Here is a 15,405-nt window from a genome sequence, read left to right on the forward strand (position 1 = left end):
GACATGGGGAATCTAAAATTGCATTGCACAACATATCTCCTCAACTAAGCAAAAATCCTTAGCGAATTGGTTTCTAGTACTCATAAAGCGTATACCGGAATAAAAGGAAAAAGACAGTAAAGATTTGATTTCACGTATAGTGGAGTTTTAGGAGTCTAGCGGCTAATCGCTGTATTTGTAGACAAAGCATATTTTTGTAATGTGAATTAAGTACATAAAAGGTCAAAAAATATAATATTGGATACACTGTTAACGATTATTAAAGGGGCAGTTTCAGTTTTTTGTGTGTAATTACAAAGTTTATATAATTTTACTACTGTCGCGTAGAGGGCAGCACGTATTTTATAAATAACTTGTAGGATGAAAAGGATTAACACTAACAGTTAAAAGTGGTGTTATTCATAGATAAATGGTGTTATTGTTTCTTAATATATACAAACTAAGTACGGAGTTGATGTAAACGTATGTCTACATGGTGACTGAAAAGGTTAATAGGCATATAACCTCATTTCTGCTTATGTATTATAGGTTAAGACTGAAAATTCCTTTGTTGGTTTAACATTTAAATAAATTTAATATTTTATTTTAATATTACTAAAAAATAGACTTTTGTATATGAGTCTCGTGTTAAACTAACAGTAAATTTTACAGTTGCAAAAATCTTCCTCGTATCTTGTTGTGGGTAACACTGAGGTCAGAAACTCCCAGCTCAGTGATCGGTATTGTCCATATTCGATGATTTTTTTTAACATATGAGACAATAAATGACTAATACCGCAATATAAAAAAATACAGGTAAAAGATCTAGTGCGCGTGGGCCTTCCTCGAATGGACAACCAGGCCTACTTGATTTTCCAATCCAGTCTAGCACCGGCTTTTATTCTGCGACGTTTTATGTTTGTATTGAACTGCACATTTTAGCTCTCAACTGTTTTATGTTTGTTTTGAGTGTTTCCCGTGTGACGTGCACTTCAGACCAGGACGCACAAGGTGAATAACATTTTGAAAAGGTTATACATATATAAAAAATAGGAAATTTGAATTTTGCTTAGAGTTAAAACTAAAATAGATAAATGTGTCTGACTTTTCTTAGATTACATGAGTGTCAATGAACGACGTGTTTTGCATTTTAAAGTATTTCCAAAGTTGGGTTAGGTTTGTGTCTATAGAAGTCGGAAATTCCATTGTTTATAATTAAAATACTGACTTAATATTAAAATAAATTACATATCTTATCACATATAAATACAGATGTCGGTAAAACCTATAATAAATTTGAATACAAGTAGTATTCTTGCGTAAAAAGTCATCGTCATATTACATGAATAATTATTCGATATATGAAATGCAAATATCTAATAATTCACAATCACCATACAACGTCAATAAGGTTTTTGCGGTAATTTAAGAATCCTTGCATAAAGTACTTATTTATTTAAAGTTATCTTTAAGAATTACAGTAATGTCAAAACTGATGTTTTAAAGCCGTTATCGAATGTTGACGTTATTGCGGCTAATCTTTTTTTTTGGAAATTGTAAATTGAATGAACAATAATAAACTATACTGTAATATCCCAGACAATGCACGAAATAAAATACGGCTTTCGGCTCACAATCTAAGGAAAAATAAGGGACCCAAGAAGTGTGAAAGGAAAACGACTATTTTGACTAGGAAACCTAAGAGGCTGTTTTGTTTTCTTGCGCCTAAAATCAACAAAATCTTTGCGTATAACTTAAATCTATTAGAATTAACTTTTTAGTTCCTCATCTCCATTGGGTTAATAGTACCCATTCTAGGTGCTTAAACCGCTTTTGGTTATTGAATTCTATGCAGTCGCATAATATGATCGGCTCTTACTGTCTAAATGGCCCACCTTACTGATATAATACCTAAGAGAGCATAATCCGATGATAAAATCTATTACCAATTATAATTTTTTCTTGTCCAATTTAAGAAGATACTTTGATTTTGGACTTAAGGATTTTGTGCGATAATTTGTCTTTTATTCTTGTTTGATTTCTTTTTTATTAACCTAGCAAGATCGTAATTATTTATTTGAAAAACAACGCTTGTCCAAATATTAAAATTTTGGCAAATCAAGAAAAACTGCCCAGCTCCAATTTATTTCAAATCTTACGTTTACTAAGATATTATTGGAAGGAAGTTGATTTCATGTCTGTCTTTATTAATATTTTAAACAAAAATTGGTAGAAACTTAGCAAAATATATTGGAAAATGAACATATATAATATCCTCGTAGAAATAAAAATCATTCTCTCTCTCCTGTTGCCGACAAGAATGTAGCTTCGACTTTTTAAATAATTTTAAACTGTTTGTCTTTGTTTAGTCTAATGTTATTTTTAACTTTATGCTTCATTTTATGTTTATGACATTCTGGGATTGTTGGATAGCCAAAAACTGACGAAATGCCCCTGAAGATGCTATAGTGAGCGAAAATACTTGGGGAAGATTTAATTAATAAAACTGTGCTCGATATCTGTCTTTATTTTATAAAGTATAAGTGTCTTTTGTTCTCTTTTCTATATCATGTCTCTTTTCTATATCAGCAGGGTGTGTCTTCTTAGGCCTATTTGTATGCTTGCCCCGGGCATCTTTTGGAGAACATCCACTCGTTGCTAAGCTATTTTTAATTCGACGGATCTGTATTTCAGTAACATCGAAAATACTACGAAGAGCTTTGGCACAAATACTTACGTCTTTTCCCAGTAGTCGAATTTTATAAATAAAAGGAGCTACATGTGGTGGACCTTGTTGATGTCGAGCTTTGTTTGTATCTTCATTTCCACTGTCACTAGTAGTACTGTGGTTAGGTAAAGCAGCTTGTGGAATACGACTGCGTCGTCTCTGGAGAGGAGTAATGGTAATGAGGCTTGATAAATATGAATCCTGCTAATCTTTGGTCTTCATATTATTTAACATATTCAGTAAGTCACAACATTTTTCCTCTGTTATTACATAGAAGCATCGGTAACTTTTACACCTATAACCAAGATTGAAGTCATAAGCGTTGAAAAAACAACTTATTATCGAAATTATCGAAATATCGTTATTATCGAAAACATTACCTACAGTCATTTCCTGTTGTTCGGACTAAAACATCCTTATCACCTTCTAATACAAAAGAAACAAACATCGCCCATTATTAACAAAGAACTCACACAACTGATAAAATAGACAAGATCATTCACGCTTAGCGATAACCGTTGACTAAGATGCGACAAGTGCTTTTACAACAAACTGCATGGACATCTGATGTTTTTCTAGAACTATCCGAATTTTTTATGTAGTTTACTCCGGACATCTAGGATTTTTACTCAACAGAATGCGTGAGATAGATAAAGAAACTACTATTCTATGCGAACGGCATAAGTCAAATTTGCAAAAAATGGACATGTGTTGTTTTTAAATAAACGCTTCAATTGTATTTCAGGTATGAAATTATCAGCCTTATTTCCCCTCTTCCTATATAGCCGAGCATCTGCATCAAGACTTGTTGCTTATTGTCAGGTCCTTGGGATATTACAGTCGAAAGTAGCTTTGTCTTAAAGTAAAAAATTTTGGAGCATTTAAAGCCACTTATAATACAGAATACTATAAAAAGAATACAGATATTTTCTACACGGATATCTTTATTACGACTCTCCTGTGCACTGATGTATGAGTGTGGTATGTATTTCCGTCTGAAAAAGAGGCAATTCCAATTGCCTCTTTTGCCAGATTGCCAGATTGTTATAGACTGACATTTGATCTTGATACTTTAATTAAACATAGAGAGGTAGGCCCTAAAATACCTATGTCCTGTGAGCACCTGCCTCAGGAAATAATCCAGTCGCCTGTGGCCACAGTTCACCCAATCTCTTATATTCGGGATCAGCATTTTCGTCCACTGTGCCACATCCTCCGTGTTGTTCCATTCTTCTTGCCATCTTTCAATTGACTTTTCCCTTTCCTGTCTTCTCTCGGCCACAGTAAGATTTGGGCCTCTTCTCTCATAGAGCTCTTTTCTTTCCACCGCCAAAACATGCAACGGAACATATCCAGTGATGGTCCTCAAGACTGCCGCAGACACAGTCCTGTAGGCGCATGCCACTCGATCTTGTATTCCTGACCCCAGATATCCTCATCCAGCTTTTCACACAGCTCTTTCCAGTGCCTTCTTTTTTCTGTACGGATTTTCCTGTACAGTTCCCTCTTCCTTGCGCGGTACTCTTCCTCGATCTCCTCGATGACCTTAGGGTTGATTCCTGCTCTACCTCTTGCGTTCGTTAACTTTCTTCTCATTGCTATACATTAATTTCTTAGTGCCTCAATGTAGTGCCTCGTATTTCGATTCCACCAGTATAGCATCCTGTTGACATCTTGGCGATCAATCTTGCTTCCTTCCATCGCTTCTTGAATGACCCCTGCATTATGCTCACTCTCCATTTAATCAGCTCTTCGTATACTTTCCAGTCATTGCAATCGCCGCATCTGCCCCCCGACGTCCCGGACGCACGGACCGTGTTAGTGGTCCCCGTTCCGGTTATCGAGAACTCGATGTACTGATGTCCAGTTCCGGTGTAGTCTGGCAAACCTTTTGCTTTCGCCGCTATTCCTTGTGTCGCCACTGTTACGTCGATGTACGTACCTGTACCCCTCCTAACAATCGTAGACCCCAGACCTGTGTTCAGAACCACTAGGTCTAGAGTACCCACCCAGTCAGTTAGTATCCTGCCGCGAGTATCGGTGATGGGAGAGCCCCACTCCGCTGCTTTTGCGTTAAAATCTCCCACATTGATCATCAAAGCTACAATTGCCATTTGGATCGCCAACCTTTAAAAGGTGACGGCGCAATAGGAAAAGGAAGTACGTTGAGTACCTGAATAACCAAGATTAACAGCTTAGCCTACTACTAAAGCAACTAGTGATACTGACCCACATGTGACTCGTGTAAACAAGGAACGCCCCAAAACCGTAAGACAAATATTTGATATTACCAAGCTGATCGTCAAAAGAGAAGGATACGGTTGGCTTGGGAATCCTTCGGAAAATTTTCCTATATACTAAAAAATAGAAAATACCCCCCAATATTTAAAAATAAGAGTCTTCAACCAATGTATACTTCCTGTTCTCAGCTACGGTTCGCAAACTTGAACGTTTACAAAGGAAAACATGGAAAAAATATCAAAGACCCAAATAGCAATGGAAAGATAAATGCTGAACATCAGGTTATCAGACAAGGAAAGAAATACTTGGATCCGCAACAAAACAAAAGTGACCCATGTATTAACGCAGATAGCAAAACTTAAGTGGAAGTTCGCTGTACATACCATAAGACAGAAAGACGACAGATGGAATAAGATTATTATACACCGGAGACCATATAGTTACAAACGAAAAAGAGGAAGGCCACAAATGAGATAGTCAGATGACTTGAAGAAACACGCAGGCCCGAAGTTGATACAAACTGCCTACAATAGAGAGACGTGGAAGAAGGAAGAGGAGGTCTATGTCCAAAATTGGACAGCAAGGGCTGTATAGATAGATAGATAGATAGATAAATCGTCAAAGCCTACAATTTTCCCTGGCCAAATTTATTTGCATTGATTTACACAAGCAATAAGCTTGTACAAGAGAAACCAATCTTTTAGTCACTTTTATCTTAAAACATAATTTCTTCCAGTATTTGGTAATTCAAATTAATGTATTTACACCGTATCGTCATATCAATGTTTAGTTTTATTGTAAAAATTATGCAATTTCATGTTTCGATAGGCTTTCAACGAAGTTATTGTGAATAATCATGGAATTCTTAATTATATACATTTAGAACTTTGAGGAATATCAATTCCAATAATTCATGTTTTCCTGTTAATTATTTTTTTAATAGTACACTAAATCTTTATGCATGAGTGGGTAATAATCATAAATAATAGTTGTAAATAATAACTATATAAAAATGTATATAGAATTTTTTTAAATTTCAATTGTTTATACAAATTTCCTCTATTATATAAACAGCAAGTGGAAAGAATCTGTGTGAATGGTCAACCAATAGGAAGAGTAAGAACATACACATCCCTTGGTACGAGCGTCAATGAAAATTGGTACCATTGGGACACAGAAAGCAAGATTTGCATTTCAAAAAATGACTGAGCTATTTAAATGTCATGATTTATCAATACCCATAAAAATCAGGTTACTACGATGTTATACCTTTCCTTTAGTGTTGTAAGGAGTTGAGTCGTGGACTCTCACAGAAGCTATCTTGAAGAAAATTAAGACTTTCGAAATGTGGCTTTTTCGAAAGAAGTAATAAACGAAGTAAAAATACCATACAGATAATTACATCAAAAGAGTGGACAAAGCATTACACAAAATTATTGCAGGAGAATAGGCCGAAGTATATCTCATACGACCGTGTGACAATAATAACTGAGGAAGCAGAAATCACAGATAAAGATATAAATAAAGCACTAAAGAAATCCAAAAACAATAAAGCACCAGGACCAGGGAACATAAAAATGAAACTGCTGAAATATGGAGGCGCAAGGATAGTATCCTTTATACGAATGTTGTTCAATAAAATCGAAGCAGGAGAGAAGATTCCCGATGAGTGGAATTTATCATACATGTCCTCCATTTTCAAAAAAGGTGATAAAAGATCACCAAATAACTACAGAGGGATCGGTGTAATGCCTTCAATAGCAAGAATCTTTTCATCAGTTATAAAAGAAGAACTAAAACAACACATGGACCATTATAGCGAAGAACAAGCCGGATTCCGAAAAGCCAGTTAATGTTTAGATAATATATTTATTATGAGACAGGTGATTGAAAAGAACAAAGAAAAAAACATTGAAACACATATGACCTTTATCGACTTAGAGAAAACATACGATAGCGTGCCCAGGAAACAACTATGGGAAGCAATGAGAAGAATGCGCGTTAGAGAGAAATGGGTGAATATAACACAAAGACTGTATAAAGAAAGTGCAAATAAAGTTAGGTAATGAAATAACAAAAACAATCACCGCAACAAAAGGCCTCAAACAGGGATGTGGTCTCTCACCTACACTTTTTAACATATATATAGATCAGGCTTTAAAAAGATGGTATAGAAAATGCGGAACAATGAGCATACCAGTACAAGAGAATATATTACATTCACTACTTTTCGCAGATGATCAAGTCATTTTTTCACATACAGGGAGGATATGGAATATATGATAAGGAAATTAAAGGAAGAATATGAACTTTGGGGACTCAAGATAAATATGTGCAAGACCGAATACTTATGTATTGGACCCGAGGTTGCAGATTTGAACTTAAGTTTAGAAGAAGAGACTATTAAGAGTTGTAAGGCTTTTAAGTATTTAGGGTCAATGATTAGCCGAGATGGTACTTGTATGAAAGATATAGAAATGAAAATAGCACGGGGAAAACAAGCAACAAGAGCACTTCATGGAGTGATATGGAACAACACTCTAACCAAAGAAAACAAAAAGAGGATCTTTCAAAGCATAGTGATGAATATTACCCTATATGGAGCGGAAGTATGGCCAATGACAACAACAATACGAAATAAAATAAGAACAGTTGAACTGGACTTTATGAGAAGATTTCTACAAATCCCAAGAGCGGATAGAATAAGAACGGAGGAAATATGGAACAGAATGGAGGTAAAATGCTCAATTACAAAAAAGTTGGAAAACAGAGCCCTGCAGTGGTACGGGCATGTACAAAGAATGCCAGAGCATAGGTGGCCGAAAAGAATATTAAACTGGGACCCGCCGGGAAGAAGACGGAGAGGAAGACCTGCTACAAGATGGAAAACATACGTCGGAAATGCTAAGATAGATAGAGACCTCAGAGAAGGTGACTGGGAGAATAGACTGCTGTGGAGGACGAAAACGGCGAACTCATAATGGGAAAAGCCGAAGAAGAGGAAGAAGAAGAACAAATGTGGCTTTATCGCTATCGCTTATTGCTATGTTGGTCGACAACATCCGAAACATATAGGGACTTCAAGAAAAAGAAGACATTACAATTATAGAGCTTTTTCTTTGAAATTAACTAAATAACTGGCCTAATATTTAACTAAAGATTAAGAACTTCCACGTATACCAAAAGAGATTCATAAAAAAGTCAAGCTTAAAATAAATAGGTTAGTTTTAGATGTTCTTAGTTCTGTTATTGGTTTGTCTTGAAAACTTTGTAGCAACTTATTTAGGTATAGACGCTTGGTCTTGAATTGAGTATATGAGTATTTATGTTATATTTTGTGAATGGTTGTTGATGTGAAACATATAATGCGGCGTGTTTAGAGACAAGGGACATTGGTACAACATATATATTATTTTATTCTATATACCACCAAAAGACAAAGAAGAAGACACTAAGGATCATTTCGATAACACCTTAGAAAGAGTAACAAAATATGCAAATACTTTGTAGAGACTGATATGCAAAATAGACAAAGAACCTGGCTTATAACGTACAATAGGTAAGCATAGTCACCATAGTTTATCCTGACCAATAGCAATGGTAAAAGACTTAGAAGGAACAGCAAGCAACATAATCTTATCAATAACAATAATAAAGTAAATCAAATTGATCATATCCTTGTAGATGCTGGTCATGGAAACGACATTCTATACCCGGTTCACAATTTGTTGATAGCTCACTACAAGTTTAACCCTAATTAGAAAACTGAAATACAGAGAGGATAAGTAATACGATATAATAGTAAAAACCAACCTAAAACTGACGGTTTAAGACGTTTTCGACTAACCCACCTTATATCTGAAGGAATACAATACCTTATAATCCTATTACGGGGGTATTTTGAATGGTTAGATATGAACGACCAGTGTCGTAGAGTATATGATTGAAACATTTATTTGAATTAATAAATATATTTTTTAAATTGTACTTATGTAAATTGTATTTTTTAATAAAACTTATTTATTTTATTCAAAAATAAAAAGTTTCTTGCCATTTGTAAAAGATACATTTATTTAATTAAGGAAAAAGGCGCCAAATGTCCCCTGGCAAAATTTCAAATGTGTTTTAAATGTATCCATTATTTTCGAATCCGGAGAAAACTAATAAATATTTTTGAAAAATTTAAACGCAGAATGAAAAGGTTTCTTTTGTATGCAATATTTTCAATTAAAAATTATACTATATTTTCTCTTTTATTTTCACCCCTGTTACATAAGATATTAAAATAAACACTGTAGAAGTTTTCAGAGACTTTCTGCCCTGAGTAATAATGTAATCTTTCATTCTGCTTTTAAATTTTTCAAAAATGCTTTTTAGTTTTCTCAGGATTTGAAAAAAAAATAGATACATTTAAAACACATTGAACATTTTGACAGGCGACATTTTGCGCCTTTCCCCTTTAATACCTTACGATTACAACTACTATTACTTACCTTATATATATATATATATATATATATATATATATATATATATATATATATATATATATATATATATATATATAATTACGATTAGAAAACTATTCAAATTCAAAATAAATAGGATCAACTTCGGAATCCGAGTCGTCTTGAGGGTTAATAATTAGGTTAATAATCTCTACGGTCGCATCAATTATGTTATCAAGATCCCACATTTTTTGTTCTTCTTCTATTACATGTCTTACTGCATCTTTCCAGTTTTGTTTTGTAATATGTTATAAAGACTCGTATAACAATTCACGTACAACTTGTATTTTATATGACGTATTTTTTCTAGCCACATAACTTTTCATTTGTGCTCAAATGAGTTCAATTGGATTTATTTCGCAGTGGTAGAGTGGAAGTCTAAAGACTGTGATGTTTCGCCTTTCCGCCATTTTGTCAACTACGTATTTCTTGAACTTAGATTTGTGTTGCTGGGCAATTTTTAAAAGTTCTGCTTTTACCATTCCATACCAGTAAGGCAGATACTTATTCCGCAGCCAGTCAAGAATATCCTGTTTCTTCCACGCATTCGTTAGAAGTCTTTCTACTAGTCGTGAATGATAAGGTGCATTATCTAATACTATAATTGAATTTGGTGGTATGTGTTCAATCATTTGCTCAAAATACTCTTCGAAAACATCAGCTGTCATCTCCTCGTGATAGTCTTTTGTGCTTTTGGAATGAAATTCCAACAAACCATGCTTAACAAATCCTTTTTCACTGCCAATGTGAAAAATTATTAATCTACTGCCTTTACCAGAAGGTGGGGAGATACCAGTAGACCAACCTTCAGCCCGGAATTTTCGTATGAATCTTAGATAATTTCTTCTCCAACATCATCTCCTCCCGGTCAGTCAAAAGTGATTTTCGGTCTGATTTCTCCCACCGGAAATTTAATTCTTTTAAAACTTGCCACAATTTAGTTCGTCCGATATGAGGCAAATCCGGGTCGTCTCTAACTTCTTGTAAAATTTTGTTTAGGTTTGGTATGTCTTTTTTGAAAAAAAATCCATGAATTCTCCTTCGAATACCATTTTTGGCAAATTCATCAATTTCAATAGGCTTTTTCCCTCTCTTTAAGTGTTCGTTTGTGTTTGGGTTAGCTATACCGTGTTTTTTTCTTTCTGATAGGAACCTATATAAAGTTGACTCTCCTATGCCAGTCATGTTGGCACAACTTTCGACTATGTTGCGAACAGTGTTTGTGGGATTCTGAGAAACCAGAGCATCGTGAACATTCAGGACAATAGTCTTCTCTCTTGGTGAATAGACAGACTTACTGACTGTACGCAACAGTACCGGTGTAAAACTTGATGATGAAGCCATCACAAACAATCCAACAAAACGAGCACGAGCGAAAGGTACGTATATGTTCGTAGGTATATGGAATAAAAATTCACTCACGCATTGCATATAATTCGCAAAAGAAATATTCGAGACGCTAATTACTGCCGTAGACGCGGAAACACCGACGAGCCGTAAATTACATGCGATCAAAAATGTACTAAACAAAAAAATTGTTTTCGTTCGTAATAACTTCACCCTTTCAAGTTAAGTTTTGAATATAATTATATTATTAAAAATCTGGGGAATTCCATCTTAATTATCTTGCAACGAATAGTACCTTCGGATATGAATTCCAGGTTTTCTAGTAAAGTGATTAAACGCGAAGATTAGTATTGAAATATCCAAAGAGATAAGGTATTCTTATTTACAAAATTTTTAATGGTTAAATTCTTATTTTTATTAATATAATATACATATTAATATAACCAACATTAGTCGTGAAAGTTTTAACTGTTTTTTTGCTAAATATATTAGTATTAAAATATTATCAATATTATATGACATGTAACAGTATTAAAACATTATATTATTATTTAATAAATAAACATCTTAGGAACGCCTATGATTTACGACCGTTTTATGAGTTTGAGGCATATTTCGTGCTCTCAACAATTTGTGAACGAAGAATAGACCTAATTATCCGCAGATGGAGTCAAATTTAGAATATCTAAACACGAATACAATACATTAAAAGGAAAACCGCAATGAAACAGGGAATGAAAATGAGATAAACCAATAAAAATAGAAATACAACAATTTCTATATTACTGGGGAACAATAATACTGGGAAACAACTTTAGAAATAATTACCAAAAAGACCGGCAAGATATTTGGAAAAAGTAAAAGAAACAAGACAAAAACATGACTTGAAGTGTTGAAATTAACTAGAAAAAAAAAAGACAAATAATAAGGAAGAGATGCTTACAACAATTCAAAAAAATGATAAACACGAAAGCTCAGCTATTTTAAGTATTTTATTACATAAAAGGACAAAAATATAGCAGTGAAAAAATTGTCTTTGTACCTGGGGTAATCGAAGGGTCAAATTTTATTGTAGGAAATTTCGACACTGCGGCGTAAAGCAGGTAGGTAGGTAATTAGCGGCGATGGACATTTGCACCCAAGCAGGACAAGCGGGTTTTCCCAATATTTATTGTCACGGCGGGGGGCGTGGCACTTGTGTACTTGTGACTAAATTATTTCAGTTGTAATTTATTTCTTGTTTGACGTTGACTTGTGCACGTATACGGATATTTAAAAAATGAGTTTGATAAAAAGTTCCCGTGGTCGAGATTTATTAGTGGTGGAGCATCATTCGTTCTCGAAACAGAAAGTGTTAAAAAGCGGCGAGATATTTTGGCGCTACATCCAAAGAAACACTAAGTGTTCCGCAAAAGTGTTTACAATAGGCTGTGAGGACCTCACCATCACAAGAAGTGATTTGGTACATAATCATGAAGCCGATCCAAAAAAGCTTGAAGTAAAGATGGTAACCAATGCATGTAAAACAAAAGCCCAAGAGGACATATCGGAAAAGCCTGCCAAAATTACAAGAACTGCTGTTGCTGAGTGTGATGCCAATTTGCTGACGGTTCCTGACATAGCTAGCATAAGAAAGAACATTTACAACTGTCGTCGTAAAGTGTTACCAGGTCCGTTACCAAGAAGCATATCAGAAGTCCATAACGCGGTTAGTAATTATTCTCCTAAAACCTGTCGCAATGAAAGTTTTTTATTTTTAAATCATCCTGAATTAAATGTAATTGTATTTTCATGCGAGACAAATATTCGTTTGTTGTGTAAATTAAAAACTTTGTATATGGATGGTACATTTTCATACAGTACCAAATATTTTCTACAATTATTTACTATACATGGCTTGGAAAATGGACATTATGTTCCTTTAGCATACTGTTTGTTAAAGGACAAATTGTCAATGACATACAAAACTAAGATTTTTGAAACATTTCAATTATCATTAGAGCCAACTGAAATATTTGTGGACTTTGAAAAAGCAATTCACTGTGCTTTATTGTATATGTGGCCCAATGCAAAAATTAGTGGATGCCGTTTTCACTTACACCAAAACTGGTTTAAAAAAATTCAATCTTTGGGTTTGGTACAAGAATATAAGGATACAAATTCAGAAATTGGAAAATGGTTAAGGCATACGTTTGGTTTAACTTATTTAAATCCAGCAGAAGTTGAAGAATGCTTTCTTTATGATTTAATGTCATATAAACCTATAAACGCAACACTTGATATATATGCAGATTATTTACTGGAAAATTACATTTTCGATAGCGCTCTATTTCCACCACACATATGGTCTAATCAGAATCCGTCTTTTGCGAGGACCACAAATGCCTGTGAATCCTTTCATTCGAGATTTAATTCTTCTTTTTATTCAACGCATCCTTCTATTTTTATTTTTATTGAAAAGTTAAAAGAATATCAAGTAGACACTTATGTCAAAATAAATAGTTTACATATACCAGCAAAAATCAAAGATACTACTGTTAAGGCTAAATTGGCATTTTTGGAGAAAATGATGGATACACTACGATCCCAACAAATACGTAGGTTAGATTTTATAAAAGCTGTATCTTATCATTCCTATAATAGCAAATAAATCATTGTATACAAGTATATTAACGGTAAAATGTACAAAAATTAGGTACTAGTTGTGTTATATTTAGATATTATTACAGTTATAAAGAAATAAAATGAACATTACTTTTATCAAAATAAATAAATTAATTAATTATGGTATTTTATTTATGTCGCAGCTATATTTATTTGGTGTCGAATATACCTGGTGTCGAAAATTGCCATTAAATTTTAGTCGCTACCTGCTTAGTGTCGAAATTTCCTACGCCCGGTTTAACAATTATGTCAAATTCTAACAACAAACACATTTAATAAAATTCTTGGTATAGAGCGGGGTTGATAAGTTCCCCTTATTATTATTTTTATGCGATCTGTGTTATTTACAAGCCCAGGTACTTTTTGAAACTGTGATATTTTAATTTTATTGCGAACTGCAAATTCCAAGTATTCTTTTCTTGTAAAACTTACGGGCGGGTATTACCAATGCCATATAGAAAGCAATTTAAACGTATATGTTTTATGTGTGTTATACCAGGTAATGCATCGTAGGTCGGCTGGGATAAAGGGAATACCACATTTTTTAACTGGATCAAGTATTGACTTCGTTAATTAATTTGGGGAAAAATCTATTTTGGTTATGTATAGAGAGAGCACTAAAATATGCTACTAAAATAATTATTAGACCAAAAGTTATATTGGTCTAAATCTACTATTTCAAAAATGTGATCGTAAAAATTGCAAAAACTAAAAAATATAACTAAAAAACTAAATTTATAAGTATCTACAATGCAATTTATAAATATACTCCAAAATTAGTATCTGTATCTGTAGAGTAGGGAGGGCGAATTAAGTTCCACAGCACTTAGGCCACAATTGACCCATTGTGCATCCTCCCAGGGAGCTGTCGTCCTTAGCTCATTGTCCATCCTGCCATTTCTAGAAAGGTGGGCAAGTCACTAGGGGACATCTCCCTTATGTGGGCAGGTGTGAGCCAGGATGCGCCAAACGCGTACTCTCGTATTAACAATAACTCCCTCCTGGCATTCACATAGGACATGCTTTACAGTTTTGTCTTCTCGTTCACACTTCCTGCATAGAGGTATGTCTACTTGGCCCAATGTGTAGAGATGTTGACAATGACCAGTTAAAAAACCAACTGTTAAGCGTAGGTTTCTCTTGGCCATTCCCAAGTACTTCTTTAATGCTGACTTTTTAAGGTTACTTGTGTTACCCTGACAAGTCTTCATCTTCGCTCTTCTTCCCATCTTTCACGGTTGTTTTATTTGACCAACCAAAGAGATCCCTAGGTTCTAAGAGTCTTAGGCCTGCCACCTTCCTAGTCAATTGGTAAGCAATGCGGTTGCCTTTATTCATATTATGTCCTTTAACCCACCTCAGGAAGCTGGTATTACCATCCGAAGTTTGAGTTAGTAACTCGTGACACTTCATTACTAACTCCGATGTGACAGGTGGTCTATTCAAGGTTAGTAGCGCTTGTTTGGTATCTTTGCAGATTATTCTAGTTTTCCCGGCTATACATTTTTGGGTTATCTCTTTTGTAGCTATGGAGATACCAGCCAGTTCTGTCTGAACAACGCTGGCATTTTTGCCTATACCCCACTTTATTCTTAGGTTCAGTGATCTGGAGTATATCCTGCATCATGTGCCTTCTTTTATTTTGGAGCCATCGGTGTACATGCAATAGGCATATGCCACGTTTGTCTTCCTATACTGTTTTTTTTTTCGATTTTGTAAGGTTTGTCAAAGACAAACTTTGGTTCAATTGAGTCGCAGCCTGCCTGTAGCAGTGGTAGTGCATCCAGCTCTCCCCGCCAGAAACGAGTTCTCAATTGTCCCATTTCTACATCAAGGTTTACACCCTCTGAGCGCAGTTTCATCATTGTTATCAGCGCCACCTCTTTGACATATATGTCTAGAGGCGTGATGCCAATGACCAACTCCATTGCAGCAGTT

General features: G+C 34.6%; 1 protein-coding gene across 5 annotated transcripts in view; it reads left to right on the forward strand.

Annotated features, from left to right (window-relative positions):
* Positions 1-846: 846 nt before the first annotated feature.
* LOC140449244 (uncharacterized) overlaps positions 847-15,405 on the forward strand; it is a 151,367-nt gene continuing 136,808 nt past the window's right edge. For all 5 annotated transcript variants that reach the window (XM_072542448.1, XM_072542450.1, XM_072542449.1 and 2 more), the window contains exon 1: positions 847-990. The gene's annotated coding sequence lies outside the window, so the exon portion shown is untranslated. The remainder of the gene's footprint in view (positions 991-15,405) is intronic.

The sequence above is a fragment of the Diabrotica undecimpunctata genome, chromosome 8 (assembly GCF_040954645.1).
Source record: "Diabrotica undecimpunctata isolate CICGRU chromosome 8, icDiaUnde3, whole genome shotgun sequence".
Classification (NCBI taxonomy): Eukaryota; Metazoa; Arthropoda; class Insecta; order Coleoptera; family Chrysomelidae; genus Diabrotica; species Diabrotica undecimpunctata.